The sequence below is a fragment of the Ornithodoros turicata genome, chromosome 5 (genome assembly GCF_037126465.1).
Source record: "Ornithodoros turicata isolate Travis chromosome 5, ASM3712646v1, whole genome shotgun sequence".
Classification (NCBI taxonomy): domain Eukaryota; kingdom Metazoa; phylum Arthropoda; class Arachnida; order Ixodida; family Argasidae; genus Ornithodoros; species Ornithodoros turicata.
In genome coordinates this window covers 43,746,577-43,771,831 of record NC_088205.1, presented here as the reverse complement: position 1 = coordinate 43,771,831, position 25,255 = coordinate 43,746,577, and the positions used below count along the sequence as shown (strand labels likewise).

Sequence of the window (25,255 nt, the reverse complement as noted above, 5' to 3'; positions counted from 1 at the left end):
GTTCAGGGCGCAGCGATGGGTTCCCGTGTCTCACCCAATTACGCAAACCTCTTCATGGGGCTTTTTGAACAAAGAGCCTTAGAGTCTTATCCAGTGACACCATTAGTATTCCTGCGATACATTGATGATATTTTTGCCATCTGGACAGCTGACGAAACCTCTCATTTTTTGATCATTTTAACTCACGGCACAATTCCATCAAATTCACGTGCAACTACTCTCGAACTTCAATCAGCTTTCTAGACGTCACTGTTTCTCTCGAGTCGGGTAAACTCGTCACAGATCTCTATAAGAAGCCGACTGACAAACGGCAGTACCTTCATTTCAACAGCCATCGCCCTAATATCCAAAAGCGAAACATTCCATTTGGACAACTCACACGTTTAAAACGCATATGTTCCAATACACAAGATTTTTTGAAGCATGCAAAGGACATGTGCAACGACTTCAAGGAGCGCAGATATCCCGACGAACTCATCGACAATGCTCTAGCCAGAGCCACCTCCCTAGACAGGGAAAGGTTGCTTTCTCGTGAATCCAATAAGGCACAAAGTCATAATAAATGCACATTACGGAGTGCGCGGTTGTAAGGTGTAAACCTTACAACCGCGCACTCCGTAATGTAGGATCTGTGTTCAAACGCCATTTAAACATACTCCACGACGATGAATATCTCCAAGACATTTTCCCTAATGCTCCAGCTATTACATTTCGGAGATCACGTAACATACGCGACTTACCCACTTCCTCCCGCAATAATCAACAGAGTCCCGGTTGCGCTCCTTGCAACAGCAACCGCTGCCAAACTTGCTTATTTATTGCAACATGTACCTCCACCTGTAGCACTGTTAATGGTTTAATTTCTCTATTCGGCAGTCTCTTCACTGTAACTCATTCAATGTCTGCTATCTCATTACATGCAAATTGTGCAATAAACAATATATAGGCGAAACACGTAACACTATCCGTGAAAGATTTTATGGCCATAAATCAGATATTGTTAATAAACGTCAATCGCCTGTATCGCTACATTTCAATCTTCCGGGACATGATCTGCATACGCCACCACCACCACCATCACCATTTTAGAATCCGGGTACGCTAATGACATCAAATGCAAAAATCGGGAATCCTTTTTCATTTCGAAATTTGCAACGTTACAGCCGCACGGCATCAACGTGTACGGCGGCCCATTACAGTCCTTTATACTATGAGTCTATTTACTGTATTATCACTTGTCTGCCATTTTTCACATCAGACACGATGATACACAATCAGTAAGACACCAACTCCGCGTTACTTTCCCAGAGTCTGGAAGCGCTTAGCCATCAAGGTGCTGTGTGTCCTCAATCCTTCGCTCTTGAGCCCTAATTCCCCGTACGCATTCTAAAGCTCTTTGTGCCAACTGGCTGCTGTGCCTATTCATGTGATGTTCATTGGTTTCCTCCACGTACAACTCCGACTCGTCTGTATGTCTGTCTGACCTTGTCCAGCCACCTCCTATTGATTGCGTTTTGTTTTTCATTTTTGTTGATATTTGTGTTGCGTTTGTAGTTCTCTTCACCATTATCCTTTTCTCTTGTACCATGTGACTTGGTTTTTGATATATGCTGCACCACTTGTAACAGGTTCTCAAACCTGAAGAAGTGCAGCCTACTGCATGAAAGTCTTGCTTTTATGTATATAGTAAACAGTTGATGCTCTTAACCGTCTTTGTTATTTTTGATTCCATAATTTACTAAGATGTTTTCTTTTTTTTTATGAAGCTGTTTTTCTTTCTTTCGAGAAACAGAAAGAGAAGAATTGCTGCTAATCGTTTTAGATATGAGATGAATCCTTCATCAGTATGCTTAAAATTATCGTCCACAGAGGTGACATTTGTTTTTAGTGCACCGTTTCAGGCTTTCCATTATGGAGATACCTCGCTCGCACTAACTCGGAAGTCGTCAAGAGGGAGCGAGCCCTAACCTAACCTAACCCGAAGGAGAGCACTGCGGGACATGGAGTTAGAGATTGAGAAGTACGGCATATACAAAGAGGTCCTCGGAGGGAAAATTCGGGGGGGGGGGGGGGGGGCAGTGCCAGCACCGTGAAAACTCGAGGAGCGGTGGACTGTTCCCCATGCCCCCACATTCCGATTTATACCGAAACTAAACAGGAGCAGCTTTCCAAGCTAGGGCTCCGGAACGAACCGACAACAGTAAAAAACAATAAAGAAAAAGAAAGAACAAAGAAAAGAGAGGAAGGAAGCACAAAAAAGGTAAACGATGAAAGATCCAGCCTCAGAACATCACTTCTCTCATGTACAAAAAAGGTATATTCGCTTGAACCGCAACGGGACAAAAAACATTGCAACATTGTTCCAGCCTCAGAACATCAGTTCTTTCATGGTCAACAATAGCAAACACGTTTTTCTTGTGCCGGCTATCGGCATTTAGCAGCCTTTCTGAACCCTGATGTGGATTACAGGCCCAAATAATGACAAATGAGCAAGCAAGCATCCTCGCTACTCATCTGTTTTACGTCGTTTGAAGTGAAAATTGTTGCGCCTACCACTAGCGCCACATTCGTTCAAATTGCTCCTCTGTTGAACTGTCCTTGTCGGCTCGCATGGCCGCGCCCATGAAATCGGCAATCAGCTGTTTCGTTTTCTGGAGTGTCCACCAAACTGTTCACAGTTCAAGGTACAGATACTTAATCCGAGTGGGAAAGCCTCGGCAGTCGTCCTGTGGATTCGTGGGTGCATCAACGAAGATGGGCATAGTTTTCGGGATGTCTGTGTGTGCGACAGCTGATATCTGTGCGCTGAACTGAACTTCTATTTTTTAAAAACAACTTCAATATATCGCAGTTGTAGCGCGATAGTTTCCTTGGTTTTGTCGCATATTGCGTTCACTTCATCTGCTTTTTGTTTTCGCTAAGTGGTGTAACCCCCGCTTTGACTATTGCGGCCTCCCTAAGGTTTATGTGTCAGTTTTGGAAACACTGATATTGTTACATGTGACACATTGTAGTGTACTGCAGCCAGCTTCACTGTTTGACTGATAATTTGCACGGTTACTTCTTTAATATTATTTCAATTACTTTCATCTGATACTGTACCATTAAATAGGATAGGAATCCATTATGGTTTAGAATTATTTTTTCTTTGCAATGTTCCCACACTGATCTTGGTGACAAGTTGTCTCTCATTAAATTCCTTTTGAGTTGTATTTCACACTGCTTACAGCATAATGTGAGAATGAGAAAATGTATGCTTCACATGTTCTCAGCATCCTCTACAGCAACTGCTCCTGGGCTTAAAATCCAGAAACTACACACGAAAAAAAAAAAAAACATATGTAGAACAGACGACACATAAAAAAGGACACGACAAAATGATTGGGACTGTGTTATGCTATATATTTTTTGTTTGTGTGTGTCTCTCTGGTTCTGCATTTTTGTGAACATGTGCCATGTTGCCGGCACCCTTGGCCTCTTGACACAAAAACACCCTCAGACATAAAAATGCAGACAAAAAAGTAGAGAACTCCAACTTAACATAACGAGAGAGAACAAAGATGGGGACACAGGAAGCTTCTAGAGTTTTGGCACATACGCCGTGACCCCTCGGTTTGTAACAAAAACCGTGGCCCCTCCCCGAACAATACTCCCATTTCCTTAAACAGCGAACGGTTGTGCAATCTCTCATTAAGTTTGGCACTGATGATGTCCGTCGCATGACGGATGAAACGTCTGAGTAAACCTTGTTATCTTGTTATGGTAAGTCGGAGTTCTCTACTTTTTTGTCTAGTTATGTCGTCTCCCGGGTTTTGGAGTATTTTTGCATAAAGATGCAGGTTGTGAGAGGCACATAAACACTGCTTACATTGCTAACCTGTCTATCACAAGACATGTGAAAGGATTGCCAAATTAAAATTAAATAATACAAAAATGATTCTGAAATACATAATTCCAATAGAAGGGAGAGTAAACATTGGAATAACAGGTAAAGGTAAAGCACTGAAGTGTTGGCATTCTTCTGATGTGTATGATATACTGCTCTATTTAACCCATGACATATATGTTGTCAAACATTAACTTCTTGCATTCAACATCAAGATGCTATACCTATTCCATCTAAGAGACTCGTCTCTACACGGACACGTGGCACACGATTTTGGCACAAAGATTTGATATCTCTGCTTGTTGGACATATAAAGCAAATACTGTGCTACTAAAATTGTGTTACTTACATGACATACTGCATCTGCTGAGATATGTTACGGGAGAAATACTCCTGAAGCGATTAAAGGAAGTGCATACGAGTACATATACTTTGCAAAGTTGTTCCAAAGTTCCAAGTAGTTGTTACAAAGTATGTTCGTGTTGAATTGGCAAAGCATTAGTCATTTCATAAAAGAAACTAGTGAGAAATGCGAAGCCGCAAGCACTGTTGCATGGCCATGTTCACAATGGGCAATGACGCTTTTCACTTTGCGTACCGCGGACTGACTATGCTCAATGAGTGGTTTGCAGTGTTTATGATTGATATAGGCCATGGCACCTACCGATGAACTTTGCAGATTGTGCAATGATATCTTTTGTGAACAAGACAAGCCTCAATATATTCCCATGTAATTTTTATCCTACAATGAATTGAGTTGAGGGTTTCAGGTATTTAGGTGTGCACCTCTCTTCTGATATTTAGTGGAAATCACATAGTAGTTACGCATCCTCTAAGCCTCTTAAAAAATTTTCTTCTTGAAGTGGACACAAAAACTACCTTTCGGAGACAGTACGCTGCTGGCATACAAAACCCTTGTACAAAGTGCCTTAGAAGCGGTACAAATGACACCATACTGTTCATCATAAAAACAAATGACATCACATTGTTCAACAGAGCCACCAATTTGGTAGAGCTGAGCTACGCTCAAAGCTAGGGGGGACGAGTTCGCGCCAAAAAGGCACGGTCTTGAGGGGATTATGGTGGTCTCTGAGAGAGCACGCGACTTTCGGTCCTACTTTTCTTTCAAGAGGAGGCAGCGAACAAGTGCCCATTCGTGGAACCCATCCCTCCCCTTCCGATTTGTTTCGGTATCAGTCTGTCTACCAATGTCATGATGACATTTATATTCTGTTGAGTTTCTTACGTGCTGTCCGGGACATGTATGTAGGTAGGTATGCCAAGAATTTTTTTATTATTAACCTTTTTTGTAGTTCGAATCCCTCGAAAAACCATTGCACTGCACCAGAACACAAAGGCTACATAATGACCCAGTTTCATCAACCTTTTTAGCATCTGAACTAAGATGAACGGTCATTAAACTATCTGCTTCACTAAAGGAGTTATTACTGAAATATTCACCGCATCACCGATGGAAAAAAAGAAGTGTCGGTTAAGTTCAAGAATTAGCAACCCTTGATATTGGTTCAGTTAACCAGAGTTGGTGAAACCGGGCCTATGGAAGTCACCGAAACATTGATCACATCACAAACCAAAGTTTGTAAAAAGAATTGAGTGCTAGCATGAAGTTTTGGCAATTGTGAGTAGCATTTGAACTGCTGCCTATGTAGCTGCAGCATAATTACAAGTAATTCAGAAAAAGTAGTACAAAATTTGAGGGTGCTCTACTCTATCTTCCTCTGCATGGTACTAAAAACTGTGATGATTCCAAGTGCTCATCCTCCTGGCCCAGATTCTGCAGCAAATTTATCAGCCATTTGTGTTCCTATTTGTGGTACTGTGGCAAACTAGCCACTCCACCCACATACCAGCATTCCTAGGTTACACATAATATGTAGTTGAAGTGTATACGAAGAGGGGAGTCAAGTCCTGTAGATCACATAAACAACATACAGAAACCGACACTGAAGATGGACCTGAGGACCTGAGGAAGCGTGGACCTCCAAGCGAAAGCTTCTACAAATTAAACTTAAACAAACATCTTCAGTGTCGGTTTCTGTATTTTGTTTATGTAACATGTAGTTATAAGAGTGGTTTAAACCATCTCGCAGAAGTTGCAGATGTTGTTCGTCAACTTTATTTTGAGATGGAAAGGGAGTTTCATTGCCTGGGGCGATACTCTACCCCATAACTGCTTGTGGTGTGAGGAAGGAAATAATGTCCTATGGAGTCCAAAATTGCCAAAAGAGCTTTGAGAGCAGGCATTCGTGGGCTCGATTTAGCCACAAGCCAAGCAATTTTATCTGAAAATGGCAGTTCGGAAAGCTTGGTAGTGTGGGCAGTGACACAGAATATACTCTGGGTCTTCTACAGCACTGCAGTGACAGTATCTGAGACAGTCAACTTGCCTCAGATGGTGATGACACTGAGCTGTAAATGCCCCATTGAGTCACAGTCCATGAGTCACAGTGCACCATCTTGGCGAGAAGTGTTTTGTGGCATCCAAAAACCAAGCTCTGGGTCAACATTGCTCAGTATAGACGGGACGAAAATGTCATGATCAGAAAACAACGAAATTGCACACCGGCTTGACGCAACAAATAACAATTTTAATGCAGACGTTTCGTCTCCCATGCGGGGGACATCATCAGTCACATTCGTTGTTTTCTGATCATGACTTCTCCTGGCTTCTGGAATATTTTTTGCATGGAAAATGTCAGTTGTCCATTGACAGGAAGACTATTTATACAATCCATTGATGTGTTGGTGAACGAGATCTGCTGTCTACATGACCACTAACAGTCCTTTGCTATCTTTCACTGTGATTTAATTAAACACCTCCCTCATGTGACGGTGTTCCAGGCACAGTTTCACCTTGCTGAACCACTTTTCGCGGCTCTTATCAAACATAACATTAGCGGTTCTTCGTAGGCTGAGGCCGAGGAACGCAAGAGACGTTTACATGATGTTTACGTGATTACCGTCGTGACAAATGGTCGACACAGCAGTTTTGCGGTACGTTTTACATGTTGCTCATCCTGGACATTTTTCGCTACCCGATTTCCTGTTCAAAAAAGCTACGACTGCATCAATGTCACTTCACCCATGAATTCCTTCATGAGTTGCACGCGCGTGTTAGCACACCAAGTCGTTACACGTCTGAAAAATAAATTCCTCACGAAATCGGCAGAAGAAACATGTGCTTTATTAGAGCTTGCAGTGATTATCCTTTTTATGCAGCACATCCCGCAACACCATACGGCACCGTCGTTACTCCATTTTCTCAAATAGCCTCGTCCTCAATGGTAGCCGAACGGCCGAACCGCTGAAGCATTGTTTTCCTTGTATTCATACGCGTAGTTATTTACGCCTGTAACTTAATTAAATTAATGACTAATTGAGAGATACATGCTGAATACGACACAGAATTGCATAAGGACTCGTTATTCTGGAGTGTGACCCTCTTAAACACTGATTTTCTCACGTAAAACCATGCTTAACACTGGACTGCATAGACCCATTGTGTTATATTTTGACAGCTTGGATTTCAAAGGATTGGAATTTTAAGGGCGGATTTCTTAGCGTGGATTTCAAAAGTTTTATTATTAAGAGTGGGTAACAGGGTACACCCATATTCTATTACCAGAATGTTCGTGGACTAAGAACAAAAACAACTGAATTCTGTGCCAACTTAGCCACGTCCACTGAAGATGTTTTCTGCTTGACTGAAACGTGCTTGCACCCGGAGATTGCCACTGCCGATTACATTTTTGATAAGGGTACAGGGATACATAAGGGATAGAGGGCCTACCGGAGCGATAGAAAGTACAGTGAGTCCTGTAAATTTGGAGGCGGTGTCTTGATCTCTGTGAAGAATTCAATTCGCAGCCATCGGCGCTCTGACCTTGAAATTTATGAAGAAAGTGCTCGGGTCGAGCTGAAGTTAAGGAATCAACGGAATGTTTTGATTGGAAATTATTATTTTGCACCACGGTATAGCGTGCAGTAGTTCACCCAGACGATGAGTAATAACGTCCCAGTCGACACACACGACGTGCTTATTTTCGGAGACTTCAACATTCCTGGTGTTGACTGGATCAGCGGAAGCCTAACCAGCTCCGATGGCCGCGCTTACTTTGATGCGTTGTCATCTTTCCTTCATTTTAGCGGCATGACCCAGAAGAATGATAAAGTAACCCCAGCTGGAAATGTGTTGGACCTCATTCTAACCAATACGCAAGTCATTCTTTTGGACATCCCAGTATCGCCCCTTGTCAAGGTCGATCTTTGGCACCAACCCTTTTTTGGCGGAATTTACATTAGTGCACAGGAGGGAGATGCAAGCGTGTGGTGGGACGCAAAAATATGCGTATTTATGCGTACGCCCGTGGTGACTACATTGGGCTATACAATTTCTTACAAGGCTCAGACTGGTCGCATGTGCTTTCGTCGAATAATATGGACGAAGCGGTCACCGCGCTCACAGAACTGGTAACAACGGCCATGAATGCATTTATACCGACCATAATTACAAAGCTGTCTTCGTATCCTTCGTGGTTGTCTGCAGAACTGAGGAAACTAATGAGAAAAAAGCTCAAGTTCTTTCGTAAATTTAAAAAGACCAGGTGTGCGAAGGTTGGTACAAAAAATTCAGCGCCTGCCGGCGTGAAGTAAAGCGAGTCTACAGACGTGATAAGATTACCTATGATACAAGAATCTCTTCGAGTTTACGTAAGTGCCCTAAAACTTTCTGGAGGTTCGTGAAACAACGGAAGAACAGCACGGACTCAAATCTGCTAACGCTCCGTCGAGATGGTGAACACATCAGCCCATTTGCCCAGTACTTCTCGAGGGTTTTCACGTGTGGTGACCTTGATGACCCGGAGTTTGCCTGTGCGACGGGTGATGGCATACAAATCCCGATCATTTCCGAAGAGGACGTAGAACAAGCAATTCGTGGAATCTCTTCAGGAAAGACAGCTGGACATGACTGTGTCCCATCCTTCATACTTAAGGGCTGTAGTAGTATTCTTACACCTATACTGGTTCATATATTTAACATTTCTTTATCCCGCTGCCATTTCCCAACATCTTGGAAGCTTGCTGTTGTTACTCTTATTTCTAAAGGTGGTAGAACTGATGATGTGACGAACTATCGACCCATACTTGCTCGACACAACTTGCTCCCCACTTTCTCCAAGGTTTTTGAAAAGGTTCTGCACAAATATATGCTGTCTCATCTTAAGAATCAGTTGTTTGATACCCAACATGGATTTCTCCCCCGTCGGTCGGTTGAGACAAACTTGGTTACCTTTCTTGATTATGTTGCGCCGTATCTGCATAAGCAAGATCAAGTGGATAGCGTTTACTTTGACTGCACCAAGGCATTTGACCTTGTGAACCATTCGCTTCTTGTGCGCAAACTCCGGCATTATGGCATGTGCTCACGTTTTTGTCAATGGTTTGTCAGTTATCTAGACGGGAGGTTGAACACGGTGAGAGTCTGTAACAGCTTCCCCCAAGGAACACACTGCCATCCCAGGGCTATCCTAAGGTTGTCAGACGGGGACAGGTATGGCATCCCTAGGATGTCAAAATCTGATCCTCAGAATGTCATAACACTGCCACTTTGGCATATGAGATGACGTCCCCGAGGCTCGTATTGAACACAGGAAAGACTAAGGTATTGTCGTTCACCAACAAAGTAAACCCCACAGCTTTTGTTTATCAACTGTATGACACAGAGCTATGTAGAGAGTTCGCTATCAGAGACCTTGAGATCTGGTTGGATCATCGTCTCTCACACGTTGTAAAAAAAGCCTACCGAATTCTTGGTATTATCTCTAGAATAACTCGTGACTTGAGCGGACCAGATTGTTTGCAGACTCTTTTTGTATCTCTTCTTTTACCTGTCTTAGAATGTGGGTCAGTTGCATGGAATTGTGTTGGACAAACTAATGTTAGGCGTTTAGATGCAGTTTATAAGCGTTATTTGAAAATCTGTTCTCGAAGATTCCCACTTGGTGATATGCAACGCGCATCTGAACGCTTTCTGTGTAACCGAGGATTAAGTCGGGATTTCATTTTTCTGTACAAATGTGTTCACAACATTATACATGCAGAGTCCGTCATTCACCTTTTACATTTTCATGCCCCACTCTGTACTGTCCGACGCAGTTCTCTGTTCTATGTTAAAGATATGGCTGCTCGACAGTCACCGTCTCGACGAATACAAACATCTTTTAATGTTTTCACCAATGACATTGATTTATTTCATCCCAGTTTGAGCCACTTTAGACAGGAGGTGCTCCAAAACCTCAGCTTGGTATAATGTACGAAGGTGCACTGCTGTGCAGCCGTACGCTGTTTGTGGGCACCATTATAAATAAAGTGTTATTATTATTCTTACTCCTTCATTTGGCAACTAGCGCTCATATTCATCTCTGGAAACGCCAATTTTGTAATTGCATCTATGTTGCCCTACAAGAATAGTGATTTTCCTGTCCCACATGATTAGGAGACCGAACTGCACTTTTTGAAACACTCAAACAAGAACCTGTTATGTTGTCAGGTGACCATTGTTAATATTTTTCTACTCTGTCCTTTTGTTTTTTGTCGAATCGTTCCTCTTGGCGTCCAGAAAAAAAAAAGTCTATGTTGGGAATATCGCGACTCCCGCTGGGAGGCCTCGCCGCTGGACCTTTCCGTATCTTCCTTGGTTGGGTCGACCCGAAGCCTTTATCGCCCTTCACCTTCTTTGTACGGTTTTGCAAACTGGCACACCCAGGCGAGAAGAAGGGAGTCCCCTGTCACTGGGGGTTGTCGACTGACATCATTTTTCTGAGCCGATGTAATGTGAAAGAAAAAGAAGAGGGAACATGGAGGAAAGGATTACTGAAGTTTTCGGGTAAAGAAGTCTATTCTGCGATGAAAATTTTGAAAATATTTTGCACCAACGCCCTGTAAATGAATTCAAATATTTGATAATGCTTACTTACCAGAAATATACATACCAAAATGTCATTTTTGCATGAATAATAGAGTTATTATCAAGGTAAATTGCATGTAAGCAAGTGCAGAAAAAAGAAAAAAGAAAAGAAAAAGGGAATACTGTTTCGAGCACTAGATTTTCCTGACTGGCATTGTAAGCGCTGTGCGTTTATGGCCTAATTTACAGCCGCTGGTACATCCAGTTGAGAGCCTCCGAGATACCGACATCTCGGGCGAACTTTGATAGCATATGAAGTTACATTTCCTTGGCCATTTCCTGATTTCTTAATTGGCAATCGTCTTGTGCTCAGACTCACTGCTGGCAACATTCGGTTATACAGTCGACCCCCGTTTATCCGGACTTCATTTATCCGGATCCCGCGGTATCCGGACAAAAGGCACGGGAACGGATTTTCCTCCATGTATTTTGTTCTCGTTTATCCGGACTTCAGCTTCCGGACTCGGACAAGAATTCCAGGGAACGAAAGTCGAAAATTCTAGTAATCCAGCTTCAGTTATCCGGACACCCGTGAGTAAGAGGAGCCGCTGACCCCGCTTCGTCACCCTTTTCGCTGTTTTGGGGTTATTGCTGTCACACATCAGGGACCTACATTCCTCCGTAGGGAAGACAACCGTGCACGATGACCCCTTTTTCTATTTGTGTGCGTTGGGTCACGTTGGCCAGTCGAGTCATTTGGAAATATCTCGAGCAACTGTCCGGTTCTAGAGGGGAGAACTCCAACCCGAGGGACTGCTGCTTACGGCTCGTTGGCCGATGAAGACATTCCCCTAGCTGAGCTGCGATCCCTGATGCAGAGGCTCACTGCGACTGCCGTAGATGATGCTGCGGTTTCTGACTACGTCGACGTTGATAAGGATGATGACGCGTGTGCAGCTATGACTGATGACGGTGTGATTGCTGCTGTTGCCTCCGATGATGTGCAGCAAGACGGTGCCGATGACGCCAGTGAGAAACAAGGCTCCGACATTGACACTTTGCGACCGCACTGACATTCTTCGAGCAGCGCAACAGCATGGCTCAACTCCATGCAATTAGCAAAAGTTTTCAGGAATCGAGAGCCTACACTACTATGTAACAGCTGTCATTGACGAGATTTCTGTGTTTTAATTAAACCTTGCTCGGTAGGACGTTTCTATTCGGTCGTTTCATTTATCCGGATGCCCCGGTATCCGGACGATTTCGACGGGAACGGCACCGTCCGGATAAACGGGGGTCGACTGTAATACCATCTGTGTGTGTACTGCCCATATTGCCATCCGTACTATCCGATCACACTTGTACGTCGGCATACACTAAGTATGCACTAGTAAAACAATACGAAGAGCAACTAAAAATTCCATAATATCAGTCAGTACAGACAACAACACAACAACAAACAACAAAACAACAACAACAAAATAAAAATAACAAAGTACTACAAGTAGACAAGGAAAAAGACGTGAATGTCTCGAATCGAACTGCGGACCTTTCGTGTCAAAGTCCGACACTTTACCTCTCGACAAACAGCGCAGAGGGTGCGCGCCGCCTTAAGAGGGGATACGAGTCAGGCGGCATCTCCGATTCACGATTTTTTCGCTCGTAGATGGCGCCACACGAACATACGGGTCTCAGCCTGGAGGAAGCTGTAACCATTACCCTCAGTACAAATAACTCACTCCTCCGCAGGATTGTGTACTCCCAAAAACACGTGTGACCTCCTTGACTATTGAGATGCAGGGATCTCACGTCATGTTTGGGTTGCCGAGGTCAACTCAGCTACAAAGAAAGAAGGAGGTCCCGACGAAAGCCAATTCTTCCCTTTTGTCCCTTTGTGGACTGCATCTGGTGACTTCTTGATGTTATGCTATCTTAACTTGTCTGACTTTCTGGACGCAGCGCGGAGTCCAAATGTTATATTTTGTTGGCCCTCGCTTAGTTATATTCACCTGCTTATTTTTCTTTTGCGCCGAGATTTGCGCATTTTGCGGACGCATTTTGTATTTAACTGACTATTCTGATTTAGTGTATTTACCTTGCGTCTGTGTGCAAGTGAACCTAAATTTATTTGTCGCTACAAACATTAACGGAATAAGTCCTCCGAAACCTAGACAAGATAAGCCGTGCAGCAGACCTTTGCATTTTGTCTTCTTTATTTTTTTTTTCTCGGACAGCGTGGATGTGCAGAGGTCCAAGACTGCAGATGCATACTCTAAATGAGGGGAACTAATGTTTTGATTGTAGATGGGTAGAAATCCAGCGAACCAGTAGAGATGTAGGAAGGGAGTTGCCTCAGGACAGAAGCCGCCGATATTTCGAACAGAGACTGTTGAAGAAGAACAGTCTCTGAAGAACAGTCTCATAAGAACAGAAGAAGAACAGTCCTTGTTCGAAATATCGGCGGCTTCTGTCCTGAGGCAACTCCCTTCCTAATGTTTTGATTGATTGATTTGTAAAAGAAAAAAATGGAGATGTTAGCCCCGAGCCACTCGGAACTAATGCTTTATATGCTGTTAATTTAATGTTTTGTTGTACCATGGCGAAATTTCCTTCTTATAGTTTCCACAGACGAGCGGCTTTCGCACACATATGGATATCCGATTTCAGAACTTTCCCTTTAAATTTGCCGCCAGCAATGAGAAGGGGCGATCCGGACAAAATGTCCCCGGACAAAACGTCCCCGGAAATGTCCCCAGATGCCGTCCGGTTGCACAGCCGTTGGTACCTCAAACGTGACAAATGTTTTTCATGCTATCATGTGCAGGGTTGATTGATTTAAAGGTCAGCTACGCCGATTTCCCGATGTGTTGAAACGGTTGTGATATTCAGAACGAGCACATCCAACTGCCCCCGAAACGCACCTTCGTTTCTCAATTTTGTCTTCCTATTACGAAAATTAATTCATCAAAGAAACCAAAACAAGCCATGGGCGCAGCCATTTTTGTGACGTAGATGGGATAAACCTGCTCCATCTACGTAGATAGAGAATCGTGCGTCTGATTGGATGAAAGCTGAGGCTTTCTCTGACTTCCCTGGCGTCTGCTCCCGTTTGTGAGGAAATCCAGTTATGGCCGCCGGCTACGATGAGCGTTTCGTCCGACGTAATCCCGATAACTATTGAACGATGGAAACAACAACCGCGAACTCACCTCAACATCATTTTCGGCGTGAAATTGTGATTATGTGCTCGAGAACTTTGCAGTTCAACCGTTCGGCAGCCATTCACGTCAACCAGTTTGCTGCTTTTACTACAAGTGCAGGAATGGGAGCGATTGAGCAACAACGTGAGACTTGGTGATCGTTTGAGCATATACCTGCAGAGGACTGGTCTTCAAATAAAGAGGGCCGTATTTCTGCCCATGCACATCGTGCGATTGCCAGGCTTGTTACACGAGATACATATATTGTGCAGCATCATAGCGCGACTGCAATGAACGACGTACGAATGTATCGTGACCACTCGAACTGCATTCGTTGACCCATTCGTCGGTTATATGAAAGTGTTCATTAGAGTTGCCCCGCACAAAAAGTGTTGGGTGTAGTTTTGTAGTATGTTGTTTATCTCGTAGAGCGCATCGCGGCATGTAGGTCGAGAGCCCTTATACGTATTTTTTGCATGTTTACTTGAGTGTGCGCATTGTTCTATACCACACAGGCCATATTTCATTCATAATAGTCTCGCAAATAAACACGTACGGGTAGATCTCATATTGCTTTTGAGTTAGGCATAGTGTCTTCAGATCAGGGTATGTGTACCCTGTTTGCTGGGCCCAACAGATGTTAATAAGGGTAGTGCAACATTTCCCACTTCTTGAGCCATGCTAACATTGCTAGAATAAGGAACATTACACTGTGCTGTGTATTCCACACTCAGTTCTCTCGTGACGTAAACCCCCAATTATTATATTGGGTACTCCACATGTTCAACCAGTCAGCACTTCCCATATCCTATTTTTTTTAAACATGTGCTTAAAATTGCACGACTGCCACTCAAGTAACTTTGCCACCAAATTAGTCAGTGACAAAAGGTATATGTATTTTATCACAAATTTAATAACCTTAGTGGAAATGGTTGATGTTGTCCTCTGCCTTGTGCGGTGCACTTCATAGCAAAATACACAATAGTCCAAATGTTTTCCTTGTCCCCAAATGCCCTGTCAAAGCTGAAAGACTCTTATCAAAATGGGGAAGCGGGCTTGCTTGTCCAGAGAAACAAATATGAAACTGCAGTGCTCAACGTAAATAACTGCATGCTCAGCAACTAAGGCTGGTGATGCCGAAGACCTAATATTTCTAGGTTACAAGGAGAAAAGACCACTGCAGCGTATTAATGTTGTTTCAAAAGTATAACACCACAAAATTTGTGAGAGTCAGTTGGTGTATTTAGTTATGTTGGTCACCTCCTGCACCAATGTTTAATAAAATTCAAATGCGTTGCTACCAACCAGGACCTAAGCCTGACCTATGATATAATAATAATAATAGTATCTATCTATGACCTATATGGACCTTCACCACTAGTTTGGTCTAGGTTTCACACGTGGCTTCTAGTGAAATTCGAAGCTGCTCTGTAGAGCTGATAGGAGACTTGCAGAGTAGAGAATTTTTTATTTATATTTTCCAAAGAACATGTAAAAAACAATGTGCTGTACCAACTGTATTCAAAGAAATACAAATATACTTTGTTTTAGCTATGTGCATATTAGCAGGTTATAGGTGACCGATGACACACAATGGGCGTCAAGGGTGAGAACACAAGAATACTACCACTGTCCTGAAATTCGAAGTCACCATTTGTCAGAAAGCAATGACCACGCACAGCCTAAGGATCATGTTGAGCTCCTTCCATTATTCTTTTTATTGACAGCATGTTGGCTGCCATCCAGTCCAAGAAAGTGACCCTTATCGTTGAAAGAACGGTTAAACAGCAAGCTAGCTGGTGATAGTGTCCATGATGGCGAGACCTGAAGAGGAGATACAAGAAGGGACATAAACAAGCTATGTTGAGACATTGTGTATGTCCCTTCCTATCCCTCGTCTGAGGGTTTTTCGCTATGGACCTTCATGATATTTCCTTCGGCAAACTTTACATATTTTTATGTAGAATTGTGGAGGTACAGCCAGGCGCTGTTAGCAAATCACACAGTACTTTTCTTGAATCAAGAATCCATAGAAGGTACACAGTCATCTTCAGCATTGCACACATCTATGGGACATGTTAATCACTTTGGAATGTCACAGACATGTCATGGAGGCCGGCACATGATTAGTGGTGCTGAACAGACAACTATTTGTCATAGTTTAGGCATAAAAAGCAGTTTTGTCACCTGCATGTTGAGACAGATGTATCTCTACATACTTTGCCATGACACAAATATATGAAGCGACAAATGTACCCTCTACTTTATTATGGTTATTAGTCAACACTGCCGAGAACGTGGGAACACAGTCTTATACCACCTACACTCTTCAAAATGACCTTCACACACGACACATTGTAGGTCAACGAGACTCCAGAATGATGTCCTCTCCCTCCCCATTGGCTGAAAACATTTTTCTACTATTTTGCATAAGGGGAAGTTAGTACAAGAAACGCACAGATTCCTTTTTTGAGCAAATCAGTATTCAGAGCGTTACCATACTGTGGTAGGCCTGCAGTGCATTACGTGGTGCAGCACACACTGTAAAAAATTTCACCGTAGAACATGTCCCCCGTTCTAACGACAGTCTTCTCCAGTTTTTCAAACTGCCATTTCCCATAGTGCTTTATGGTATGACACAGTATTTCTAAATCTTTACTGTAGTTTACTGGTTGTAGCAGAAAAAAGACACCACTGTTTCCGATCACAGGACGCAAGCCATAAGTGCTATACGGAAACAGTACGTGCTGCTCTCTAGCAGTTGTTAGTGTTTGGACATGGTATGGTGCATGCAGGGTGAATTCCATGGTTAAAATATCCAAACGTGAACAACTGTTAGATTACATGATGTAGAATGCTCTGTAGTACAGTAAAACCTCCAAAGTCGGACACCTCCCTACCTTGGACAACTCTCCATGATTTCCTTGCACGGGCAGGCTCCCATTGAAACTACATGGGGACGAAATTCTCTATGTCGGACACCTCCCTATCTTGGAAGTAGGATAGGGTTTTCCCTGCAAAGTCGGACCCTGGCCAAATTACCTCAATATTGGCCCATCTTTGCACCAAAAAGACCCAAAATGAGCCAGCGGCCTTGACTTTTGCCCCTTTTTTCCCCTATACTGGTCTCAGCATTTTGTTGCTTTAGTTTTTAGCGTCCAAAAACAAGTGCTGTCAGTTTACATTGTAATTCTTTATGTGAGCACTTGTCTTCAGTTTGTCTAGAGCCTTTGAACGAGCACTGCACCAAAGCTATGAGAAGTATGCTGACGCTTCAGAGACAAGTCCTTGCTCCAAGCTCCTTGCGAAAGGCTCCAGAGGTAATGCCATTGAGTAGAATCTGAACGGAATTGAATATACTAAAATCAGTAATAATTATCAGTGAGTGGGTAGAGGTACCACTACCAGGCACCACCACCAGGTACCACTAAGGACCTTAAATTGAAGAAGGGGGACATTTCTCACAGCTGCGATCTCTTCCATTTTTTGTTGCTGTCGTATTCTGTAACTCGGACACCTCTATAAGTAGGAGACGCTTCGGCTGCACCGCGGCTGTCCAACATAGGAAGGTTTCACTGTGTTTATGTTCCGTGTCATGTGACCACAAACAATATATGCTTTTGCTCATGCTGCACAGCACAGGCGAATTGAGCTGCATGTGAGGATAATAACATGAAACCCGAGGCGCGGAGGAAAAGCCATGACTTTACAATCCCTGTGTCAGTTGTTTCATGTTGTAATTGCGTACCAGCTGGCCTGTACCTGAGAATAGGTTTGATGCATTGTACACGCAGCATAGACATGCAGTATGTGGTGTGTCGCAATGCTCCATGTGGATTGTTTCGGTACAATCTTGCATACTTCAATCTTGCAATCTTCGGTACTATGCATACCAAGGGGTAGGGCATCTGCATGACAGGTTTACCTGGAAGTAAGAATGTAAATGTTAGCTGAAGTCATTGAATAATTAACATTATCAATATACTGCTGCAGATCATACCAACAATAGCACACAAGATGCTCCGATATGTTATGCAGGAATGTCTCTGTACTCACAATATTAGTACAGCAGCTACAGAAAGGCATAAAACAGTTTTTGTATACATGATACCACTTGAATGCAACACAAGCTTCTGCTGCACTGCCAGAACACCACGGCGGACAGATTTACCTTACTTCACTTGAGAAAAAGTATGTACTGTTGCACATATGATGCTGTTTGAATGTCTCGAAAAACATAATTTATGACCGAAAGACATCAACTGGAAGATTTCGATTTACCTTAGTCAAAACTGAGAAAAAGTATGTGCTGTTGCACACATGAAACTGCTTGAACTGCCCTTGAGCGCTCTGGAGGAACACCTTATTGGTGACCAAAATACAACAGCTGAGCCAACATTGAATTTATACCTTACTCAAAATACACAAGATGTGCTGCCGTGCATACGATACGATGATACTGCTTAAATGTACTCTGAAAGCGCTGGCACCTCAGGCATGGTTGCTCTAAGCTAGCGAGCAACAGCAAGGGTATACGAACACAAGAAGTCGAGCACAAGTGATGGAATGCACTTGATTAATCAGAAAATGAAATGTCTCAGTACCAGGTGTCACTGTTCCGTCAACAAAAACATATGAACTTTGAAGGGCGTCTGGTTGGCACTGGTGAAAGCCTTCAGCTTGAAACCCAGACGGTGATAGTTGAGAAGTGGAGTGCAAGCTTTTCGGTGGTGCCAGAATGCCTGCGAAATCATTTAAAAAATAAGGCAATTCCAAATCTGTACTGAGAATACACCCGCTGCGGCGTAATCTCTAAAGGATGAAGCAGTAACTGACAGATAGCGTATTTTTCTCTTCTACGCGATGCAATTTACACCGCATGACAGACTTGTCTAACATTACGCGTCTTACCTTTATCTGCTGCCTAGTCCTGCCCCTGCAATCTCCTGCTGCAGATAAGGTTGGCACAGCATCCCGGACGAGACATCTTCAGCTTCTTGTGAAACAAGTTGCGCATTGCTTCCGTAACATTCGTATGAGCCAGATGAACAGATCAAATCACTGCTTTCGAAGGTGGCACCCAGTCGGAGTTGTAACCGATTGTTGCAGTCAATATATTTATTTTTCGCCTTTCGGAAAATTGTGGTTTGAAACATTGGAACTGCATACTGAAGTGTTCTTGCAGACGGGAGCAAAACGCTCACGCATTCTCGGCACGCAGCACAAATCACGAATGACACCAGGAAGTCTGTACTGGCCTACCAAATGCTTTGCAGTCGAAGGAAGCAAAACTCACATTCCTCCTGGGTTTAGTGAAGTCCAGAAATATACTGGCTCCCTAATAGCGAACTGTTTATCACTTCCCTAATGTGAATCTGCGCAGCAGACGGCTCGGCAGAAGAAACTGGCCGGCTTGGCGGAAGAAACCAAGCCAAAAGTCATGCCAAGCCGGAGCGCGTTCAGACCACGAATGTGTCGTCGACACAGGGTTTGCGGGCCACAAGACGGGATGTCAGTGAAACTAAAAATTCACTTTTTCGGAAAACCACGAGGAGTTTGGGATAACTATTTTGCATACATAATCAGTGTTCCCTTATGAACACATCGTGTGAGTACCATTCCATTCTGTAACACTTGAAAATCGGCGTAGCTGAGCTTTAAATCAGCCAGATTTAAATCACCGATTTTAATCGCGATTTAAGTCATGAATATTAATCAAGATTTAAATCACCTCCCTTATGTTATGTTTGAATTCGAATAGTAACATAAAACTGGAGACGCTGGGGTAGATGAGACTGAGCCTGGAATTGAACCACAGCCTGAAATATATTATACTTCAGTGACTTTTAGCGCAAACAGCGTCACGTGACCCCTTCAGTGGCTCTCCGGCACACTGGCAAACAATTTGGTTACACATGGCGGGTGGTCATTCCACGAGCGCAGAACTTTTCCAGTTATTTCTTTTTCCTATTACTATTCGGTGTAATTCATAATATATAGTTTTCAAATAGATCTCTATTTGCATTAGCTAGTAACTGTTAACCGCACTGTTAGAAGTTTAGACACCCTTCTTTGTATGTGCTCAAAAAGTGATTTCGCTACTACGAGGTGGCACACGGAAGCAATGATGTGAAGATCTGTCTTAGAAGACAAAAATCAACTCAGTTAATCAATATTCATCATATTTAAATGAAAAAAAATCAGAATAATTTGATTTTTTAATCACGATTTTTTACAACCCTGATCATGTGGAGGTTGCGCATCCTATAGGCCGTCAGGGCAATTTGACTTCTTATTTACGACGTACTGCTCTACGTGCGGTTGGGCCCATGTAGTTAAAGCTCCCTCTAAAGCCAGTCTGGGGACTCAAGCAATGAAGCATATGTCAAAAGTAGGAGCTTACCAGTGACTGCGACAATGAGTATGGAACTGAACTAACCAAATCATTTATTTACAATTATTTACATCGCTAAACGAATCTCTCCAAAGTGGGGATGCTGGTCTAGGGGCCCATACAATGGAGCATCTCTCAAAAGTAGGACCTTAGCAATTATTTGCATTATTTACAGTTATTTATAATACCGAACGTCTCGGATTACTTCAGCTTGCGACCTAGAAGCGGATCGTCCGGGCAACACCTCGTAGAAATTCTTCAATGTTTTTTTCATTGTTGACGTACTGGCTTAATTATTTATTTCGCAGACATCCTCTTGGAATTCCTTATTTTTCGGCCTTTCCATAATCCAGTCTTTGACTGTTTGATATTACCTCATTAAAAAAAAAGAAAAAAAAACTGTCTTCCAATTTCAACACATCGGGAGAGCGAATGATAACACCACTCGGTCTCACTGTGCCTCAACTCCCCTAACCCTACCATTCTTTTTACGTGCATGCGATGCGAGACGAATATTGTGTGGCTGTGTAGCAAAGCTTTCCTGGTCTATGCCGCCTATTCTCCCTATTCTGACTCAAGGCCTTCCCATTATTTTGCGACGACCTACTCAACGTGGATCTCTCCAGACAGGTTTCACGACCTCAACTTCGCGCTTCCGCTGCCGGGGAAACCCCTTCTGGGATAGGGTGCCAGAACAGTGACTGCATTCGGCGGAACGATATGAAGTTCTCTTCTGACCAGCAATGTGGCGCTACTGTACGATGGCAAGACGGGGCAGTTCACGGAGCCGTACATACCTTAAGTTTTTTCAATATTGTGAACAACTGGAGGCATGGACAGACATGACATGGACACGTAAATATTCAAGAAAGAATTCCGCGTAAATGCTACTGATTACATTTCACATATGTGCTACAGTAAACGAGCTACAAACTTCCAAAAGCGAGAGACCCAACTTATAAATTTTTTGCAGCTTTCGTAAGGTTTTTAAAAACTTCTGCAAAAAAAATTGCAAATGTCTCCAATGCGAATTTTTTGAAATTCTAAAATCTATCGAACAAGGCCATTTTGGTCCAAATCGGTCCAGTATTAGCTGCAAAAGATCGCATTGTTTCGCCCATAGAGAATACATGGGGCCGCCGGAGGTCGTATGTACCCCGCGCCGTTTCGTCGTTTCTGGGCACGAGATGGCGCCGGGGTCTACCCAGCCACGAGGTGGCGCTAGGGGCGCCGAGTGCCGTTGTTCAAGAAGCGCGCCATACAGCGCGGGGGCATGTAGTCCCCTCAGTATGCGTGACCTTGTTGTTTTTGTTCGCCCCGACTTCGCTCGGGATGCGCGGTTAATCTCCTAACAAAAGAGGGGTTCTTGAGGAGAACGCAGCTTTGCGGAACAAACGCATCTATTCATGTGTCTGTCGGCGGCTTCCTTGGTTTGCACTCTGTTCGACTTGTGTATCGTTTTGCTGCTTCACCAAAATCTCTCGGCTGGAAGAATAGAAAACGGTTCACGATGACGAAATAATTTATTCTGTGTTGGCATCAGTGGGGCTGTACTTATGCTATGCAATGTTCGTTTGCAATACCCTCACCAATTATACAAAAATGACTAACTTGTGAATTTCGCATGTGATGGTACCAACTGTCTACCCCATGAACGTGCACCTCCAGCAACTACATTTTTGCGACAATCCCCAAATCGGCACCTAGTGGCTAGCACGTGGTCCGCCAATTTGACCGAATGCTGCTCAGTTGAATGCGGTTTTGTTCAAGACGTTTGACTGAACGCCACTTTTGACTGAACACCTCCTTTTGTGTACAAATTTTACACGAGAGTATGACTTCTGTATTTATTCTCGCTCGGTAGTGAATAAGAAAAAAAAACACACATACACATCGTATACATGTTTCTTTTTCCTTTTGTATCTTCGTGCAGAAAAAAGTATCAGGTTGGAATGTCCGAATACGATCATTTGGGCTGGAGTTGAACATATGATATTACCATTATCTTATACGTTATGCACGGACGCAGGGATGCAACCGTTCCCTGTTGCGCGTGCACGTCTTGAAGTATAAATTAATGCCAGAACAAACGTTTAGCAAATAATCTGAATGCTAGCAAATAAAAATACGAAAAGAATGGTACTTGTAATAAATAAAGCTAAACAATAACGACCAGTAATGGCGGGAAAAGGGTGCTCGGTGTTGCTCGTGCATGCCCCATAAGCAGGGGAAACAAAGACTGTCTCATTGACAACTCAGCCCTTAAACTGATAAATAATACTTAATTAATTAATTAAGTTTAATTTAGTTTTCCTTTGTTTTCATTGCTGAGATAAGGTGACATTGTTGAAAACTAAGCAACATACTGCAGGAGCACAACGCGATTCATACTCGCAAACGAGCAGCGCATAGCAATGGTCAATGCTCTTTGTTACATCTTTATTTTTCTTTCCTCCCCCTTTTTTTGTGTGTGAGCGGGCCTGAACCGTACCAACGTTGTTATCTGTGCCAGAGCGCGATATCTTATACATACAGAGGTCGCGTCCACAAACCCAGATAGAAATGATTTGAACGTGAAAAGGATCGGTGGCCGTCTACCATTGACCTGTTACCAACCTTACAAGGGAATTCCCGACAACAAAGTGAGAACAACAAGAGAGAGAGAGAAAAAAAATATATTTGGGAGGCCGCAAGACAATGGGGATGTTGTGCTTATCTCACTAGTATTTATCATCATCATTATTTTGGCGGGTGCCGAATTTTCAGTTGCTCGGCTCATCATCACCGCTCGTCCCTGCGCCAAACATATCTTTGATGATTGGGGTTTTTTTGGCGCATGAGCAACTAAGGCTATAAAAACATATCTTTCGACGCTTCCAGATGTTCAGAACAAACACGCACACAGGAACCAAGCGAATCGACGGGACAGTCCCAACTGCAAGGACGAGCCCAATACCGATAATAGCATGCTGAGTCATTACATGCCCACTTGTGCCCGCTTCTCAAAGACCGGCGCGGATAAGCCACAGAGCAGGAAAAAGAATAGCCCCGCTGTAGTGGTGCTTAGCGCCCTTCCCTCGGATTCCCTTCCCCAAACTCGGATAGTATGCTGAAATGAAGGTCACACTTGGCGGATAAATACCTTCTAGACGTAAAGCCCGCGTCGTGGCAGCACCGGGCGGCAGAAAAAGTTGTCCCGAGGAAGCGCTGTACATACCCTCAGGTATTCTCATTTATCTCAAGAACGGCTGACTTTACACGCGAGATAGTGGTACCAAAACGTTCAGGACACATTTTGGAACAAAATGGATTGAGCAAATGTCGCATAGGATAATTTTCTTTTCTGCTATTCGCTTCAGAAGTCCAAGGTCAATTTTTGGCTATTTTCCACACGTTCTACAACGTCTCAATGAAAAATCCAAGCTAAAATTGAAAATTTGAAAAATTCATTTTCTCATAATTGTTAAAAGCTATCAAATGAGACCGATATCGTGAAGATCGGACGAGTATTTATCGAGAAAAATGAAAAAGTTTGCCCCATAGAAAATACATGGGGCCGCGACGGGTGATATCGGCCTCTTAAATTCGCTACGTCAACCATGCACAATGGGGATTATTTCGCAGTCGGAGGCGAACGGCGTGATAAGGACGGCGACCGTGGCACCATCTAGAATGGAGAAAATCGTGAACCGGAGTTGCTCCCCGACTGGTATGGCATCTTAAACAGCAAGTACGCATTAAATATGAGGACACGAAATTTCAGAGAACGTTTACATGTTCGATCACAGTGTGCGTTAAAAAGCTCATCGCTTACCTGTCTGTCGAAGACAGGCGACTGATCCTGTTTGCTTCATCTGTGACCGATGTACGTAGAGCTTTGACTTCGGCTCGCATTTGCCTTATCGGCGATGTTTCGAAAGCGGGGCTCCCGAACTGTTCAGCACACAGAATTTCCTTCCCTATCGCAGAAAGGCCAGAAAAAAGTTCCGGGCTCCAAGTCTCCGCGTTTCTTGCTTCGACGTCCATATTGAAGATCGCTTTCCGGATGTCGCCGCTCTCACAGAACTTCCGATCCGGGCGCCCAATGACACATGAACCTCATGTTTTCGTCACACACACGGAAATTGGCGGATGTCCACTACCAAGAGGCTAGATTTCGGCGCCGATTGCGCGAGTTGAGGAGGAAAAGCCAAGCTTGTTTTCAGCTCACCGTTTGGCAAACTTTGCCGCCGCGCACAGCCAAAATAATTCACGTGTGGCTTGGAGGCATATTATACCTTCGTAATAGATGCAAACGAAAGATTTGTTGAACTTCTGATCAGAGTCCCTTTAAGCTTCTCTTGCATGCATGCGGTATATCAGACGACTATAAAAGCCTCGTTGCAAAAACAGTCTGTGGTATAGAAAGCGAAGGATGCATGAGAGGGAAGTGCCGCCAGTGCCCCGGAAAAGATGTGCTGCGCAAAATATTCAACGGTGTCGCATCCCGTTTTGGCTCCTCAGAAGATGCCTTGGAATTCAAACACTGGATGCCCGGGAGTCGACTGCTACTTTCCACGGTCATCCTACCACGGGACAAGTTCTTCGCGCTAAGGCGGAAGCGAAATTCCTTCAAGGCCCCAAGGCGTCACTGCAGGAGACCGAAGCAATTGTAATGATGGATTTCGCTGAAAACTATAACCTCGTGGCGCAGAGTACTCCGCAGTCGTTCTACAGGAATGAGACACAAGCAGCATTTGATCCCGTAGTTGTTTACCACAAGAGCTCCACTGAGAACTCACAATCGTGACTTCATAACACCTTCGTCATCGTTTCAGATTGTCTGACTCATGACACTGTTACGGTTC

General features: G+C 43.6%; 1 protein-coding gene and 1 long non-coding RNA gene across 6 annotated transcripts in view; one reads left to right on the top strand and one right to left on the bottom strand.

Moving 5' to 3' along the window:
• LOC135394417 (uncharacterized) overlaps positions 1-25,255 on the top strand; it is a 208,611-nt gene that overhangs the window by 124,326 nt on the left and 59,030 nt on the right. The window lies entirely within an intron of this gene.
• LOC135395608 (uncharacterized) lies at positions 17,847-19,103 on the bottom strand. The gene is made up of 3 exons (XR_010423210.1): positions 18,926-19,103; positions 18,619-18,756; positions 17,847-17,939 (listed from the first exon to the last, which is right to left on the bottom strand). It is a non-coding gene; the product is annotated as an uncharacterized LOC135395608 (long non-coding RNA).